The following is a 17635-nucleotide window of genomic DNA, read 5'->3' on the forward strand; positions in this document are numbered from 1 at the left end:
ATTCCTCCTTCCATTTCAAGAGTGCCTCATAATCCACTGCTTATCATTGCATAGTTTCCTAGTGATTACTATAAATTAATGTATCACATCACAAAATATTGGTTATCCCAGGACAAGCAGGTAGGTATTCTCACAAGTGGGTGACGTCATCCGATGGAGCCTCGATGTGGACGCCTCACAAGCAGACTTGCTTGAAGAAATTCAAAGTTTTGAGTCGCCCGCACTGCGCATGCGCGAGTGCCTTCCCGCCCAGCGCAGGCACGTCTCCTCAGTTCTTACTTTACCGCAGAGCCGAGAAGTCCATCTTCGACTCTCTGCGTGAAGTATTTTCACTTGTGCCTTCTTTTGTCCGTGGTTTTGTGTTATTTTTACTCAGAATCGCTGGTTTTCTTCTTTGTTTTCTTCTTTAAAAAAAAAAAAAAAATTTATTCCGTCCGTTTGACCGGGCAGACCACGTGGCCGCAGCCCCGTAGCTTCGATCTATGTCCCGGCCTGCAACTGGTTTTAAAAAGTGTTCCAAGTGCCAGCACGCGATTTCCCTGACGGACCCTCATCAACGCTGTTTCGGTGTCTCTGGCCTCAACATCTTCCGAAATTGTGCCGGCCTTGCTCAACACTTAAGTCTCGGGCTTTCAAGCATCATTGCATCCTGTGGGAGCAGCTTTTCAGCATGGAGTCTTCGATGGAGCTTTCGTCCTCGAGGGGTGCTTCGCCCTAGACATCATCCGATGCTCTCCAGGCTTCCACAGCTTCTGCTCCGAGCCTCATCAAGCCTGCCTTGTTTGTACCGGCTATGTCTTCGACGCCTGCTGCAGTGCCTTCCTCTGTCTCTTCAGGTCAGATAGCACAGCAGCCCATTCTCCCGGTGGTGCTTAAAGTGCCCAAGGCTTCTAAGTCCAAGCACTCTCACACTGCCTCGAGGGAGCACAAAGCCTGTGCAGGTGGTCCCATTGAAGATGCGGATCCATCCTTGCCGGCTTCATTCCAGACCTTATTAGAGAAGCAATTCATTCAGCTCTTTACTACCATGGGGGCCGAAGCTTTTCTCACAAATCCAGCCTGGGCATTCAGAGGTCTCCCGCGAGGTCGAGCTGCCTCCTGTGCCTCAGTCGCATGCACACTCTCTGCAGGGAGCAGAGTCTCTGCGAGTGTCTGGTCTGGCATCTCGGCATGCATCGCACGGAGCAGAGTCTTTGCCCATACCTCCATTGGAACCCTTACACTCGATGCAATGAGCAGAGTCTTTGCGAGTGCCTCAAGGTTCTTCCACTCAGCCTTTTCTTCTTCATTCCACAGCCTCAAGCCCTATCCATTCTCTGGGGGCTTCGACTGGGATAAGCTCTCCTCGATTGTCGAGGCCTGCTTCTAGGCACAGCTCGCATCATAGATCGATGCATTCTTCGAAGCATTCATCCAGGCATGCCTCATCGGAAGCAGCCTTTCCTTCAATATTCCCCACCACCCGCATCGACCCTTCTGCTTCTGGATCTCGAAGACCCGGTGGGTTCTTTTTCTCCATCCAGATCTCCTTCTTCACTGGAGTAAGCTGCCTCGACATCCTCGAGTCCATCTCGAGGCCAGGCTTTGGCAGATCAGCTGTCTTTTTCATCTTTTTTGCGTCAGATGGCAGTTGACTTAGATATTCAACTTGACAATGGATCTAAGTTTTCCAAGGAGTATCTCGAGACCATGCATCTCCCTCAATCTCCGGCTGAATCCCTCAAGCTTCCTCTTCACAAGCTTTTGGATCAAACCTTTGTCCGCTGTCTGGAAACTCCTTATCCCATTCCAGCTGTTCCAGGCAAATTGGATTCCAGATACAGGATTGTAAGAACATAAGAACATAAGAAGTTGCCTCCACTGGGTCAGACCAGAGGTCCATCCCGCCCAGCGGTCCGCTCCTGCGGTGGCCCACCAGGTCCTTTGACCTGTGAAGTGATTTGACCATTTTTATATCCTACCTCTGCTTCTATCTGTACCCCTCAATCCCTTTATCCTTTAGGAACCTATCCAAACCTTCCTTGAACCCCTGTACTATGGTCTGGCCTATCACAACATCATAAGGTATTTGACAACACTCAATTGTCTCACCAATCCCTTCTGGTTGAATCTTCTATGAAATGTTCTCACCCTTCTCAGGTGTATGTCACTGTTCCTCCGGGAAGGGAAGGCAAAATGATGGATAGATTTGGTCGTCACATCTACCAAAATTCTATGATGACCTCCAGAGTCCTCAACTATAATTTTCATTTCATCATCTACTTTGAGTTCTTTCTCTCCATTCTTCCAAAGTTCATGCCCTATCTGGATTCCCGTGCTCATTTTGAATACCAAGAAGTCCTTGCATCCTTGTCCCAACTCCGGCTACAGCTTCTTCAGTCCTCCTATGATGCTTTTACATAGAAACATAGAAATAGACGGCAGATAAGGGCCCACGGCCCATCTAGTCTGCCCACCTTAATGTCCCTCCCCTACCTTTGCCCTGTGAAGAGATCTCATGTGCCGATCCCATTTGGCCTTAAAATCAGGCACGCTGCTGGCCTCAATCACCTGTAGTGGAAGACTATTCCAGCGATCAACCACTCTTTCAGTGAAAAAGAATTTCCTGGTGTCACCTCGTAGTTTCCCGCCCCTGATTTTCAACGGATGCCCTCTTGTTGTCGTGGGACCCTTGAAAAAGAAGATATCTTCCTCCGCCTCGATGCGGCCCATAAGATACTTGAACGTCTCGATCATGTCCCCCCTCTCTCTGCGCTCCTCGAGAGAGTATAGCTGTAATTTGTCAAGCCGTTTTTCGTATGGTAGATCCTTGAGTCCCGAGACCATCCGGGTGGCCATTCTTTGCACTGACTCCAGTCTCAGCACATCCTTGCGATAATGCGGCCTCCAGAATTGCACACAGTATTCCAGGTGGGGCCTCACCATGGATCTATACAATGGCATAATGACTTCCGCCTTACGACTGATGAAACCCCTTCGTATGCAGCCCATGATTTGTCTTGCCTTGGACGAAGCCTGCTCCACTTGATTGGCAGACTTCATGTCCTCACTGACGATTACCCCCAAGTCTCGTTCTGCTACCGTTTTTGCTAGGATCTCGCCATTAAGGGTATAAGACTTGCATGGATTCTGGCTGCCCAGGTGCATAACTTTGCATTTTTTGGCATTGAAGTTGAGTTGCCATGTCCTAGACCATCGCTCCAGTAGGAGTAGGTCATGCATCATGTTGTCGGGCACTGAATCTTCGTCTGTTGTGCATTTGCCCACTACATTACTCAGTTTGGCGTCATCGGCGAATAATGTTATTTTACCTCGAAGCCCTTCTGCCAAGTCTCTTATAAAGATGTTGAATAGGATTGGGCCCAAGACTGAGCCCTGTGGTACTCCACTAATCACCTCCGTCATTTCGGAGGGGGTGCCGTTCACCACCACCCTTTGGAGCCTACCTCCAAGCCAGCTCCCAACCCATTTCGTCAATGTGTTACCTAATCCTATAGAACTCATCTTGCTCAGTAACCTGCGGTGTGGTACGCTATTGAATGCTTTGCTAAAGTCCAGGTACACGATGTCCAGGGACTCCCCAATATCCAGCTTCCCCGTTACCCAGTCAAAGAAGCTGATCAGGTTGGATTGGCAGGATCTCCCCTTAGTAAATCCATGTTGTCGGGGATCCCGTAGATTCTCTTCATCCAGGATCTTATCTAATTGGTGTTTGATTAGAGTTTCCATTAGTTTGCTCACTATCGATGTTAGACTCACTGGTCTGTAGTTTGCTGTCTCTATCTTTGAGCCTTTCTTGTGGAGTGGAATGACGTTAGCCGTCCTCCAGTCCAACGGGACGCTGCCTGTACTAAGGGAGAGGTTGAAGAGCGCGGACAGTGGCTCCGCCAAGACATCACTCAGCTCCCTAAGCACCCTGGGGTGCAGGTTGTCCGGCCCCATTGCTTTGTTAACCTTGAGCTTTGACAGCTCACCGTAGACACTGCTGGGCGTAAACTCAAAGTTACTAAACGGGTCAACTGAGCCAACCCTTGTCTGTAGCTGAGGGCCGAGCCCTGGCGCTTCTCGGGTGAAGACTGAGCAGAAGTATTCATTTAATAGTTGGGCTTTTTCCGAATCCTTTTCCACATAGTCTCCGTCTGGTTTCCTAAGACGTACAATCCCGCCTGAGTTTTTTCTTCTATCACTGATATACCTGAAGAAGGATTTATCTCCCTTCTGGATGTTCTTTGCTAGAGACTCCTCCATGAGGAATTTAGCCTCCCTGACTGCTGTTTTGACGGCTTTTGATTTGGCCAGGTAGTCTGCTCTAGAGTCCTGCTTCCCTGATTGTTTGTAAGAGATGAATGCTTTTTTCTTCTCCTTGATCAGGTCTGAGATCTCCGCAGTAAACCACTGTGGCTTATTGTTCCTTCGCCGTTTACTTACTGATTTTACATAGCGGTTTGTTGCTTCTTGTATGGTTGCTTTCAAAGTCGACCACATGTCTTCCACGTTATCGGTTTCTTCTTGGCTTTGTAGCGCCTGGTGAACGAAGTCTCCCATTTCTTTGAAATTTGTGTCCTTGAATTTGAGGACTTTGGTTAGTGTAGTAGATTTAGTGAAACCTTTCCTGATATTGAACCATACCATGTTGTGGTCACTGGAGGCCAATGTGTCGCCCACCGAGACCTCTGTGACACTTTCTCCATTGGTAAGTATCAGGTCCAGTATTGCCTGATCCCTTGTCGGTTCCAACACCAATTGCCTGAGGCTTGCTCCTTTCATAGAGTTTAATAGCCTCCTGCTGCTGCCGGAAGCAGAGGTAAGTGTAACCCAATCCACATCAGGCATGTTGAAGTCACCTAGCAATACTGTGTCCCCACGCAAGGTGATATTTTCTATATCTTCGATTATTTCCATATCCAGGTCATCCTGTTGTCTTGGGGGTCTGTAAATTACGCCAAGATACAAGCATTTGTCCTTCCCTCTGGCCAAATTAACCCAAAGGGATTCCCCAGTATACTGGACATCTGAGATTCTCGTGACCTTAATGTCATCTTTAGTATATAATGCTACACCCCCTCCCTTCCTACCCTCTCTGTCCCGGCGAAGCAAGTTGTAACCCGGTATGACCATGTCCCACCCGTGGGAGTCTGTGAGCCAGGTTTCGGATATCACCACCACATCCAGTTCGGCATTCCTTATTTCTGTTTCCAATTCCAGGATCTTGTTTCCTAAACTGTGTGCGTTGACGTACATAGCCCTCCATGTTATATTTTTGTTATGTCTCAGTGGGGATATTCCTGTTTGAGCTATTTGAACACCTTTAGCATTGTTTGTGTTATTTGTGCTTTCCTGAGGCTCAGAACCACAATGTGTACTCCCCATATACCCAGAACTACAGTGTGTACTCCCCCTAGACCCGGAATTACAATGTGACCCATAAATATGATGTGACCCTACTCCCGACTCAAAAGTGTGTGCACTCACCCCTGACCCAGAATTTCGGTGTCTACTTTCCTCAGCCTCATAAATGTATTGGCATTTTAGTTCGCCTGGTATGTTGTTTGTGCCTGTACCCTCCCCCGACTTACCTAGTTTAAAGCCCTGTGGAGTAGGCGGGCTAGGCGGTGTCCATTGACATTCTTCCCTCTTCTGGTTAGGTGTAGCCCGTCGTGTCCCTGTAGTCCTTGCAATGCTTCTCCATGGTGCAGAAACCCGAAGTTCATCTCCTTGCACCATCCTCGCAGCCAGTCGTTCACCCTTTGTATTCGATCCTCTCTGGCTCTGCCCTTGCCCCTCACTGGGAGAATCGAGGAGAAGACTACCTGCGCATCCATCCTCCTCAGCTTCTCCCCCAGTGCCCTGAAGTCTTCAGGTATGCTGTCCGGGCTGCTCCTTGCGGTGTCGTTGGTTCCGACGTGGATTAGAACTATGGGGAAGTGGTCTCGGGGCTTGATGAGTCTGTCAATGCAAGCAGTGACATCCCGGATCCTGGCCCCTGGCAAACAGCAGACCTCTCTTGATTGTAGGTCTGGTCTGCAGATTGGTCCCTCGGTGCCCCTCAGCAGCGAATCTCCGATGACCACCACTCTGCGCTTCTTAGGGGTGGGCTGTACTGTTGATTCCGGAGTTGGAACCGTCTGCTGAACAACTACTTGTAGCTCTTTCTCCGGACCTTCCTGTAGCAGCTGATATCTGTTCCTCAGGGCGATATGAGGTGTCGATGTTGAGCTGTCCTGTATGGGGGAAAAAGAGACAGAGTTAGGTCCTCTGCATTTTCTTGTGGAGGAAGTCACCAACTGCCAAGAGTCAGCGTCTCCAACCACTTCCTGCATTCCGGTAGTTTGTCTCAAGGTGGCCGTTTTGGATGCTATGGGTGTTCCCAGGGTGGTCTTGTCAGGTTCCTGTTCAGCGATCTGAGACAGCTCCTGGATGACTCCATCGATGAAGGTCTCGTCTTCTCGGATGCTCCTTAAGCGCTGAACCTCCTCTCTCAGGCTCTTTAGCTCCATCAAAAGGCTTTCGTCCGGTTGAACCATTACTTCTGTCTGCGTTGAGACTGTAGACATCTTTGAGGGGATGGCCTCGGTCTGTACAGAGACCTCTGCCCTCCGTCCTGGTTCTCCTTCCATCTGTACTCGGACCATAGCCATCCCCTGGGTGCTCTCGGTGACTGAACTGCCTGTTTTGATTGAAGTCTTGCTGCTTCTAGTCCTACCTGCCATTACAAAGGTTTATTGTTATTATTTCTTAATTTAAAATTTTTTTTTTTTTAGGATGTTTGTTAGGGTGGGGGCTGTTAGGTGTTGGTCAGTAAGTGTTGAGGGAGGGATAGAGGTAGTTAGTTAGTTAGTTAGTAGTAGTAGTTAGTTAGTTAACAGTTAGTTAATTGTCAGTTAAGAACGTCTGTTTGTTAGTGTGCCTGTTTAGTGAGAAAGATTTAGTAGCTTGTTGGTGAGATAGAAAGTTGTAAGATTGAGAGTTAAAGACTTGGTAGAAAGTTGTAGATTGATAGTTAAAGACTTGGTAGAACGCTAAAGAAAGACTGAAGACAATTGATTAGTTAGCTAGTCTTATAAGTTGGGAGTCCGGCTATAGTTGATAGCCCTTTCTTGATGCCCTTCTTGAGGCCCTTCGCAAAGGCGCTCTCGCTAAGGCGAGCGCCTTTGCCGCTCGCCTTCGCCGCGTGCCGAACGGCTGCGCGCCGTTGGCTCGTCCCCTTTTATGGGGGGAGTTTGGCTGGTGATGTCAGGGGTGGGCGGAGTTAGCTCTCGCCTCTTCCCCTGCTAGCACCGCCTTCTCTGCTCCTCTCTCTGCTTCTTCCTGCTAGCACACTCTCCGCTCACTGTTCTGCCATGTGCTCAGAACTCTGCTACCATGTGCTCAGGACTAGGCACAGCTCCTGCAGTCTCCCTTCGGCTGGCCTTGCACTGTCTTTTGAGCTGTCTGCTCGAGCTACTGCTTGCTCGGTGGCCATGCGGCGTCTGGCGTGGCTCCGGACCATCGACATGAATCCTAATCTGCAGGACCAGATGGCTAATGTTCCTAGCGCTGGCAATGACCTCTTAGACGAGTCTATAGAGGCAGCCATCAAGAAGCTTTCGGACCACGAGAAGTCTTTTGCATCTGTTCTCTGCCCGAAGCCGAAGCCGGCTCCTCCTCGACCTGCACGCCCTCCTCAGATTTACCAATGGCGTTTTCCACCTAAACAGGCTTCTTCTATTCGTCAGCCTGTCAAGAGGCCACATCCTCAGAAACAGCAGAAGCCTCAGCCACCTGCTGAACCTAAGGCTACTCAGCCTTTTTGACTGTCTAGTAGAAAGCATAACCTCAGTCATTCTGCCATTTCCTGTTTTTCCCCCTCTCGGAGGTCGCCTCCATCATTATTACCACCGATGGACGACTGTTACCACCGACCTCTGGGTCCTTTCTATCGTCAGGGAGGGATACTCTCTTCAGTTCCATCAAGTTTCTCCGGAACATCCTCCAAGAGAGTATCCAGACCACCCTTCTTCTTCAGGAAGCTCAAGCTTTGCTTCAGCTCCGAGCTATCGAGCCAGTTCCTTTGGCTCAGAAGAACAAGGGATTTTACTCCCTGTACTTCCTTGTTTTGAAGAAGATGGGCGATCTGCATCCTATTTTGGATCTCAGAGTGCTCAGCAAATTTCTGGTTAGAGAAAAATTTTGCATGTTGACCCTAGCATCTCTGTATCCCCTCCTCGAGCAGAACGACTGGTTATGCTCTCTGGATCTCAAGGAGGCCTACACACACATTCCCATCCATCCGGCCTCCCGTCAGTACCTCAGATTTCGGGTGGGAAATCTTCATTATCAATACAGAGTGCTCCCTTTCGGCCTGGCCTTGTCACCCAGAGTCTTCACCAAGTGCCTAGTAGTGGTGGCCACTGCACTCAGGAACCATGGTCTTCAGGTGCTTCCCTACCTGGACAACTGGCTCATCAAGGATTCCACATCCCAAGGAGTCATCCTAGTGACCCAGCGGACTATCTAGTTCCTGCAGAGTCTGGGATTCGAAATCAACTTTCCAAAATCCCATCTCCAGCCTGCTCAGACTCTTCCATTCATCGGAGCTGTTCTGGATACTATCCAACTCAGAGCGTTCCTTCCTCAACAACGTCTGGAAGCTCTTCTCCATCTTTGTCATTCAGTCTCCTCTCGCCCGTCCATCTCGGCGAGACACATGATGGTTCTTCTGGGTCACATGGCTTCCACAGTACATGTTACTCCTTTTGCCAGATTTCACCTCCGAATTCCTCAGTGGACCCTGGCATCTCAATGGACGCAGGTTTCTGACCCTCTGACTCGACACATCCAGATCACTCCTGCTCTGACACAGTCTTTTTGCTGGTGGATGCTCTCTTCCAATTTATCCAGAGGCTTACTTTTTCACACGCCACCCCATCAGAAGGTTCTCACGGCTGATTCTTCAACTTACGCTTGGGGGGCTCATCTAGATGGTCTCCGTACCCAAGGTTATTGGACCAGTACGGATCATCAGTGTCACATCAATCTCCTGGAATTCAGGGCAATTTTCAATGTGCTCACTGCTTTTCAACATCTTCTTCACGACCGTGTAGTCCTCATTCGCACAGACAATCAAGTCGCCATGTATTATGTCAACAAACAGGGAGGCACGGGATCTGCCTCCCTCTATCAGGAAGCTCTGAAAGTATGGGATTGGGCAATTCGCCACAACACCTTCCTCAAAGCTGTCTACATTCAGGGGGCGGACAACGCCTTAGCAGACAACTTGAGTCGTCTTCTACAGCCTCACGAATGGACTCTCCATTCCAAGTCCCTTCATCACATCTTCTCTCAGTGGGGAACGCCTCAGATAGATCTCTTTGCAGCCCCCCACAACTTCAAACTGCCTTAGTTCTGCTCCAGGATCTACACTCCTCATCGCCTCGAAGCGGATGCTTTCCTTCTGGACTGGACAAATCTCTTTCTATATGCGTTTCCTCTCAAACAAAAACACTGGTCAAGCTGAAGACCGACCGTGCCACTATGATTCTGATTGCTCCTCGGTGACCCAGACAACCCTGGTACTCCCTTCTTCTTCAACTCAGCAGCAGGGAGCCACACCTTCTACCAGTTTTTCCCTCTCTGCTTACACAACATCAGGGATCTCTGCTTCATCCCAACCTGCAGTCTCTCCACCTGACAGCTTGGTTCCTCTCAACGTAGCTCCTCTACAGTTTTCTCAGTCTGTGAGGGATGTTTTGGAAGCTTCACGGAAGCCTACTACTAGACAATGCTATCACCAAAAATGGACTAGATTTTCTACTTGGTGTTTTTCTCATCATCAGGAGCCTCAACATTCCTCCTTATCACTTTTGGACTATCTTTTGCACCTTTCTCATTCTGGCCTCAAGTCTACATCGATTCGAGTCCATCTTAGTGCAATTGTGGCTTTCCATCAGCCTCTTGAAGGGAAACCCCTCTCTGCTCATCCTGTGGTTGCCAGATTCATGAAAGAACTTTTCAATGTCAATCCTCCTCTCAAACCGCCTCCTGTGGTTTGGGACCTCAATATTGTTCTTTCTCAGCTCATGAAACCTCCATTTGAACCAATTGACAAGGCTCATCTGAAGTATCTCACTTGGAAAGTGGTGTTTCTCATTGGCCTCACTTCTGCTTGATGAGTCAGTGAGCTTCAAGCGTTGGTTGCGGATCCACCTTTTACAGTGTTCCATCATGACAAGGTGGTTCTTCGCACTCAGCCAAAATTCCTTCCTAAAGTAGTCTCGGAATTTCATCTCAACCAATCCATTGTTCTTCCAGTGTTTTTTCCAAAGCTTCATTCTCATCCTGGAGAATCAGCTCTTCATACTCTGGACTGTAAACGTTCTTTGGCTTTCTATTTGGAACGCACCAAACCACACAGAACTGCTCAACTTTTTGTCTCCTTTGATCCGAACAAGTTGGGACGTCCTATCTCGAAGTGTACCATTTCCAATTGGATGGCGGCTTGTATCTCTTTCTGCTATGCCCAGGCTGGATTACCCCTTCACAGTAAAGTCACAGCCCATAAGGTCAGAGCAATGGCAGCTTCTGTGGCTTTCCTCAGATCTACACCTATTGAGGAAATCTGTAGAGCTGCTACTTGGTCCTCGGTTCATACCTTCACTTCTCACTATTGTCTGGATACTTTCTCCAGACGGTATGGACAGTTGGCCAAACAGTATTGCAAAATTTATTCTCCTAAGTTGCCAACTCTTCCATCCCACTTTGGTTAGCTTGGAGGTCACCCACTTGTGAGAATACCTGTCTGCTTGTCCTGGGATAAAGCACAGTTACTTACCGTAACAGTTGTTATCCAGGGACAGCAGGCAGCTATTCTCACATCCCACCCCCCTCCCCGGGTTGGCTTCTCTGATAGCTATCTGAACTGAGGAGACGCGCCCTGCGCTGGGCGGGAAGGCACTCGCGCATGGCTAAGTGCAGACACAAGGTTGCTGAGGAACCCAGGAGGACTTGCAGGGATTCCCTGCCAGGGTACTCAAGACCTCCAGTATAAGACTTCACCCCAGATTTTGTGACCTTCATATGGAATGCCTATTTGAACTGCTGAGGGTCCTTAGCGTTGTGTTAAATGTGATGGAGATGGGAGCACAGGGGATCTCCCTTTAACATGCACACCAACCTGACAAGGACACAGAGTTGGACCAGGGTGTTCAGTCTGACAGACTGGGAAGATGGAAAGTCTGATTCCATGTTATTATTGTCCCAGGATGCAGTTTCTCTGGCAGAGTCTGGCTCTCTGCATGAGAACAGCGATCAAGAAGTGGTAGTGGCGAGCTAGTGCCGCCAGCAGCACTAACTTTTACATTGGGGCAGGCAGCCCCTGCAGCAACCCGGCATCCAGCACTTCCAGGTGGGGTCCTTTGGGGCCTCATAAGATCAGGTCCAAAGGGGCGTTGCCAAAGGGGCAGCACACACCCCTTTTGAGCCCCTTCGGAGCCCATGAGGAGTCGAGAGTGGGCCACTATCTTTTCCTTCTACCATGGGTAAAAGAAAAGTAAAAATTACTTCATTGGTTTCAGGTACAAGTTTCAAGTTTATTTAAAATTTCTTATAATGCCTAATCAAGCCTTCTAGGCGGTGTACAAAAATGCCAAAACTCTGTGACAAATTAATTTACAATATAAACAAAGACAAAACGGGGGAAATGACACTTTTTTATAGACATTGACGAACGGGAATGAAAGGGAAGAAGGGTTAGAACTACAATTGATAGAGAGAAAAGGACCATTCAAGGAAAAGAACAAAGGGAAGGGAAACAGAAGATAAAAAAATCTTTCCTGAATCTAAATCGCCTTTAAAAGGGCAGTTTAAGTTACAAAAGCATCGAGGAATAAAAATGTCTTTAACTTCGCCTTAAAATTGGCAAGACTTGTTATCGTCATCTTTTGGCTTTTCCTCTACCACCAGTGGGAGAGCAGGTAACTTTAGATATACAATCTGCTTCCCTCTCCTCTGGGGAACCATCATCACCTCCCCAGCCATTAAGTCTTCTTGGAAGAGTAGAGACATCCTCTAAGACTGAGGATGTATCCTTTTCTTCACAATTTTTTGATACAGCTGGACTTAATGTTTGAGATCAAATTGGATTGTTGTGAACAAAAGGTTTGACTCCTGTACAAATGGTTATAGAACCAAACCTAAATGTTCTCCCTAAAGATAAAGTTGTCATTTTAAATGATGTATGGTTAACTGTTAATAGAACCGAGTCTTCACTACAAACTACAGTTTTGAAATTGTGCCAATTTTCCTCAGACCCAACTGTAAAAATGAATGAGCATGAAAGTCATATAGCAGAGCTAGGAAATAAGTTAGAGAAACTAGATAAATCTGTGGGTAGTTTACAGAGCACTGCTACATCTAATATTAAAGACTAGTCTTTAAGTCCATTACATTAAAGGGTGCTAGAATAGATGTGTGTGTCTGTCTTTCTTTCTTTCTCTCTCCTTGGCCGCTTTCTGTCTGTCTGTCTTTCTTTCTGTCTCTTTCTTTCCTCGGCTGTCCACCACCACCCCTTGCCTGCTCCCCCTGTCTAGCAGCAGCACTTCTCCCTTCCTTTTACCTTCCCACTGTCCAGCAGCACCCCTTCCCTGCTCCCCCTGTCCAACAGCAGCCCTTCTCCCTTCCTTTTACCTCCCCACTGTCCAGCAGCACCTCTTCCCTGCTCCCCTTGTCCAGCAGTAGGCCTTCTCCCTTCCTTTTACACGCGCCACCCCGTCCAGCAGCACCTCTTACCAGATCCCCCTGTCCAGCAGTAGGCCTTCTATCCATGCTCTCCCTGTCCAGCATCCGCTAGCCCGGGCAGCCTCGGGGCTTTTGCTATGCTGACCCACCTCGCATTATCGAAGTGGGCCGGCCTAGCAAATGCTCTGCGGCTGCTGCGTTTGCTGGTCAGGGAGTGAAAAGAAGCATCCCGGCAGCGCAGGAGTCAAACCGCCGCTGAAATCACTGTTGCAAGCCGCCCCACGCGCCAGATATGGAATTCAGCATGGATGGACATAGCACGGTGGCAGGGATCACAAAACCCTAAGTGCGCATGCGCGCTTAGGGTTTTATTATAGAGAACTAGTGTTTAAGCCCGTTACATTAAAGGGTGCTAGAATAGATGTGTAGATGTGTAGACTTAACAGCCCACAAAATCTACTGAAAACTTACCATGTGAACTTTAATATCCTTTATACAGTTGATTTCCAGGCTTTAAACAGTTTTGTGAATTTGTGGGCCTCAAAAATTATTTGCTTTCCCATTTTTCCAGCAGACCCCTGTACCACTCACACACCCCAATCAAGTCACTTCTGCCGGAGGGGCATATATTTGTGTCCTTAAAGTTGAGGACCTTGGTTAATGTTTTTGATTTAGTGAAACCTTTCCTGAGGTTGAACCATACCATGTTGTGGTCACTGGAGGCCAACGTGTCACCTACCGAGACCTCTGTAACGCTTTCTCCGTTGGTAAGTATCAGGTCCAGTATCGCCTGATCCCTAGTGGGCTCTAATACCATTTGCCTGAGTCTTGCTCCCTTTATAGAGGTTAATAGCCTTCTGCTGCTGCTGGTCGCAGAGGAAAGTTTGTTCCAATCCACATCAGGCATATTGAAGTCTCCTAACAATACTGTGTCCCCTCTATGTCTTCGATTAATTCTATATTGCGGGAGAGTTTGCAATATGCTAATGTAGATACCTTTGAGCCTGATAATCTCTATTACATTCTGAAGGCTTCTAGGGAGGTGGTAGATGAGGGGGAAATAGATAAATTAGTTTCACCAGACAGTTTGGATTTACCTCAGTTTCTTGAATCATCTAAGGACACAGTAACAAAACGTGCCACTCTGTTGGTAGTGTTCAAATCAGAACTAGAAATGCAAGCTATCTTAAAGTATTTTATGAAGTAACAAGTTCTGTTTTGCTGCCGAGTCTCTATTTTTCCTGACATATCTAAGCAGACTCAGTTAAAAAGGAAGCAATTCCTACTGCTTAAACCTAAGGTTTTAGCAGTGGGTGCAACCTTTTTTTCTAAAATTTCCCTATAAATGCCTTATTTCATATGCAAGTGATAGATATGTGTTTTGAAAAGCCACCTGTTTACGGCCTTTCAATACCACTGGCTTCAAGGAAACTCAATATGCTGTTATAATTAATATATATTTATTTTATTAACAATCAATAACAGGTTACAAGAACAAACCTTTACAGCATATGGAGGTGACAGATAGTATGCCTCAAGCGCTTGAGTATACCAGGATGTCTGTCCTCCTTTCGTAATCACAAAGGCTGTCTCATACAATTCTTGACAGCCTGAGGCCATGTTGGCACATATCATACTGTTAATTTTTATTGGTCACTTACAGACGTCATTACATTTATCAGTTTATTAATTGGTTCATAATATCTGTGTCATACCATACGCGTGTCCTGTTTATCAGAAAATCTACCTTTTCCCCACATATGCTGTTTTAATCATCATGTCAGCAATTTTAAGCCATCGGCCAGTAAAAGCCTGCCCATCACAGGATATTCTTGCAAAATAATGTATTTTTATATTCTTGGTCAAGACATGTTCTCATCCTTCTTAGATTCACTTCCCTGGCATTACAGCAGATGTGACACCAGTTGCCATGTAAAAGAATAAATTTTGTTTCACTCGCTCATTTTTAGGATAAGTTTCGCTTGGCTTGCTGATTTCAGCAAGCATAGATTGTGCAAAGGCTTGACAGTTTTAGTCAAAGCATTCTCAGCCATCTTAGGCCTTTAGTTGTGCTTATTGGCCTAAGATGTTAGGGGATTTCAGGGGGTGGGCTCTTCACCTCTAGTTTCATAGAGGACTTAAACTTCTTCACATGTACACTTGTACAGGACTCTCTCTCTCTCTATCTCTCCTCCCTTCTCATCTTCTAGACCCAGTCCAGTTGGAAGACTTTCTTAAGGATAAACCATAAGGGAGTTCTATTGAGATGTTTATGTGGCACCCTTTTTGTGAAGTTCACTGCAGTGCCCTGTAAGGTGCCCCACTGCTCTGTTGCCATGCCTGAGTGGCCAGTCCATCACAATGCTGGTCCCTCCCACGTCCAAAAGGTCTTGTTCTGGGCATTTGGGTCTTAGATGAATTTTTGGTCAAGAATGTGATATAAAGATAGACAGAGTGGCGATCTGGATTATCAAATGCCTGGACATCCAGATAGACGTGCTTTCCGAGAATGGACATTTTCCTGCTGCCAACTTTGGGCGACTAGCAACCTACATCCAAAACAGACTTAGACATATGTTTTGATTATGCCCCTCCATGGAAATAAGACAGAAGATTGACTTATTTGAGCTTTGGTGTTGGAGAAAGATTTTATGTGTGCCGTGGACTGCCAGAAGAACTAACAAATTGATTCTGGAAGAGATCAAACTAGCTATGGAGATGATAAGTAGTAGTAGTAGTACACCCAGGTAATGGATTTATTTATTTATTTATAACATTTCTATCCTGCTTACAGTTAAGCAGATAAAAATAAACACATAAAATCAACAATATAAAAACAATACAATAGCTATACTCATACCTCAGCTCAGGTCAGAGTGGAAATAAAGGCAATGATAGATGATTGGTAGCATGGAATGTTGCTACTCATTGGGTTTTAGCCAGGTACTAGGGACCTGGATTAGACTCCATGAGAACAGGCTACTGGGCTTGATGACCATTGGTCTGATCCTGTAAGGCTATTCTTATGTTCTTGTGATTATCTTGTAAACTGCCCAGAACTATTGGTTGGGCGGTATACAAAAAAATAAATTATTAATATTATTTTGGTCATATTGTCAGAAGAGAAAATCATTGGAGAAGGGCATCATGTTTGGAAAGATTGAGGGAACCAAGCGAAGAGAGTGACCTGCAATCAGATGGACATGTTGTAAACAACCATGGGGATGACACTGGAGGACCTTACTGGACTAGCACAAAACCAGTTTATTTTTAGATCTGTAATACATCAAGTCGCTAGGACTCAAGCATGAGTTGATGGCACCTAAAAAGAAGAAGAAATCAGTGAAATGATCATGTGCATCTTGGCTTTAGTCCTGAAATTTATGAACATATATAAACATTTTATGTTGTTTTATGAGATGAAACATGACAGTGTTGGGTTTTAATGTTTTGCTGTTTAAGGGTTTGCTATGCTTAATTTGTGAGATGTGCAAGGTGTTCTAAAAAAAATGCAATATTATGAAAATGGAAGTTAATTTTAAAAGCTAGAAGTATGAAAATGTTTTAAAGTAATATTTTTTCACTCATTTATCCGAGGACAAGCAGATACTGGTATGGAAGGGTGGTGGAGGGGGAAGGAAGTAGGATGGAGGGAGAGAGGAATTCAACACTGCTGATGCTGATGAAATTGGGGTGCAGGGAGAGAATGAGACAGAAAGAGGATGGATACTGGATGGAAATGGGCTGGAGAGGGAGAGAGGGGAGCAGATGCTGATGGAAGTGGGGTGAAAGGAGAGAGAAGGAACTGATGCTGATGGAAGTGGGGTGGATGGAGAGCGAGATGGGGCAGACATTGGATGTTAGTGAGGAGGGGGCAGATGCTGGACAGAATTGGGGATGAGAGAGAGAGGGGAGAAGAAATTGGATGGATCTGGGGAGGAGAGAAAAAGGGAAGCAAATGCAGGAAGGAGAGGGGCGTAGACACTGAATGGAAGTTGAGAGAGTGCAGATGCTGGATGAAAGTAGAGAAGACAGAGAGGAGAATATGTTGGATGGAAGAGGTAGAGAAAGAGGGCACATGATGGAAGGAGGGGCAAATGCTAGATGGGGAAGAGGATAGAGTTAGTAAAATACTAGAGGGGTGAGGGAAAGAGGTGACAAGCTGTAGGTAGACACAGTGAAAAGAGGGACATTGAGGACTGGATAGTAAGATAATTTAAGCTAGACAGATGCAGAAAATAAATTGAAGACAAGGGAACGGAAAGGAGAGAGTGAAATGGGGGGGAGAGGATGGAGGGGAAGAAGAAGGATGCGAGACCAATGTGGGTGGAGGGAGAGGCAGACAGTTGCTAGAAGGGGCATAAGAGAGAAGATGCATAGAGGGCAGAAGTGGATGGAAGGAAGAGAGTGATGAGAAGATGAGGAAAGCAGAAATCAGAGGTGACAAAGGTAGAAAAAAATGTTGTTTTTTTTGCTTTAGGATAAAGTAGTATTGTAGCTGAGTTGCTAAACGTTTATAAATAAAACATGGAAATAAGGTAATCCTTTTATTGGACTAATTTTACATTCTTGATTAATTCAGAGGCCAAAACCCTCTTCCTCATGTCAAGACAGGATACCACAATGGCAGTATACTTTACTGACCTGAGGAAAGAGATTTTGGCCTCTGAAAGCTAATTGAAAAATGTATTAGTTCAATAAATCGTATCTTATTTTCCATTTTTTGTTTTATTTTTCTCTGTTAATTTGTAAAGTGATGATTGTTATTTTTTTAGTTTTTCAGAAGCTTCTGTACCTTCTCAATCTAAACCACAGCAGTCCTTTTGACTTTCTTCTGGAGAGCATAGCCAGTATTTCTCAACCTTCACCTCAGACTCTACTTACTGGGGGCTGACTCACCCATTATCATCAATACTGGACC

The 17635-nt window shown here is 46.4% G+C and overlaps 1 protein-coding gene across 7 annotated transcripts in view; it reads left to right on the top strand.

The window, feature by feature from the left end:
* The window catches only part of MDH1B (malate dehydrogenase 1B), a 183539-nt gene that overhangs the window by 156431 nt on the left and 9473 nt on the right, over window positions 1–17635 (top strand). The window contains exon 10 of one of the 7 annotated variants that reach the window (XM_033946234.1): window positions 17490–17512. The exons of the other annotated variants lie outside the window; for them this stretch is intronic. The gene's annotated coding sequence lies outside the window, so the exon portion shown is untranslated. Of the gene's footprint in view, window positions 1–17489; window positions 17513–17635 lie in introns of those variants that run through there. 7 annotated transcript variants of the gene reach the window in all.

This window comes from Geotrypetes seraphini, chromosome 5 (assembly GCF_902459505.1).
Source record: "Geotrypetes seraphini chromosome 5, aGeoSer1.1, whole genome shotgun sequence".
NCBI lineage: Eukaryota > Metazoa > Chordata > Amphibia > Gymnophiona > Dermophiidae > Geotrypetes > Geotrypetes seraphini.